General features: G+C 39.6%; 1 non-coding gene across 1 annotated transcript; it reads left to right on the top strand.

Annotated features, from left to right (window-relative positions):
• Positions 1–289: 289 nt before the first annotated feature.
• On the top strand, positions 290–393 carry LOC113834445. The gene has a single exon (XR_003485387.1). It is a non-coding gene; the product is annotated as a U6 spliceosomal RNA (small nuclear RNA).
• The last annotated feature ends 899 nt before the right edge of the window (positions 394–1,292 follow it).

The following is a 1,292-nucleotide window of genomic DNA, read 5'->3' as shown; positions in this document are numbered from 1 at the left end:
CCAGTCCATCATGGTGGTGAAGGCATGGTGGCAGGAGCATGAGGCAGCTGGTCACCTGGATCCACAGTCAGGAAGTAGAGAGAGATGGATGCTGGTGTTCAGCTTGCTGTCTCCTTATTCAATATGGGACCTAGCCCAGAGAATAAAGACTCATTGAGGATGAGTCTTCCTGTATCACTTAAACCAATCTAGAAAGTCCCTTATAGACACATTCAGAGATTTGTCTTCTCAGGTGCTCTCAGATTGCCAATCATTACTGACCATCCTAGCAATCAAAAGCATGAACACTGTACTCCCTTCAGCAGCACATATACTAAAATTGGATTGATACAGAGATTAGCATGGCCCCTGCGCAAGGATGACATGAAAATTTATGAAGCGTTCCATATTTTTACCTATCAGAATTACACCAGACTTCGCCATGGAAACTCTGAAAGCCAGAAGGACCTGGATAGATATTCTACCAACTCTGAGAGAACACGGATGCCAGCCCAGACTACTATGCCCAATAAAGCTTTCAATCACTATAAATGGAGAAGACAAGATATTCCACAACAAAACCATATAAACAATATGTAACCACTAATCCAGCCCTACAGAAAGTACTGGAAGGAAAACTCCAACCTAAGGAAATTAACTACACTCACATAAACATAGGCAAAAGATAATCCCACTTTATGAAAACCCAAAATAAAAAGCAGGGTAAATCCACATACAATACCACTACCAACAACAAACCAAAACCAAAAAAAGAATAAACACTCAATGGACCTTAATTTCTCTCAATATTAATGGTCTTAATTCACCTCTAAAAAGACATAGGCTAACAGATTGGATACAAAGACAGAATCCATCCTTCTGCCGCATACAAGAAACATACCTCAACTTCAAAGACAGACATTACCTCAGAGTAAAGGGTTGGCATAAGGTATTTCAATCAAATGGACCCAAGAAACGAGCTTGTGTAGCTATCCTAGTATCTAAAAAGTTACACTTCAAACTAAAATCAATCAAAAGAGATGAAGAAGGTCATTTCATATTCATCACGGGAAAAATCCATCAGGAAGAAGTCTCAATTCTAAACCTCTATTCCCCAAATAGAAAGGCACCAACATTCGTAAAAGAAACATTATTAAAGCTCAAATCACAAATAAGACCTCACACAGTTATAGTGGGAGACTTCAACACCCCCACTTTCACCACTGGACAGGACCACCAGACAGAAACTTAACAAAGAGACAAACCTCAACAGGTACAAAAAAACTGTAATAATCCCCGGTGTCTTATCAGAC

This window comes from Cricetulus griseus, chromosome 4, assembly GCF_003668045.3.
Source record: "Cricetulus griseus strain 17A/GY chromosome 4, alternate assembly CriGri-PICRH-1.0, whole genome shotgun sequence".
NCBI lineage: Eukaryota > Metazoa > Chordata > Mammalia > Rodentia > Cricetidae > Cricetulus > Cricetulus griseus.
The sequence above is the reverse complement of the archived record's forward strand: the minus strand, read 5'-3'. Positions and strand labels throughout refer to the sequence as shown.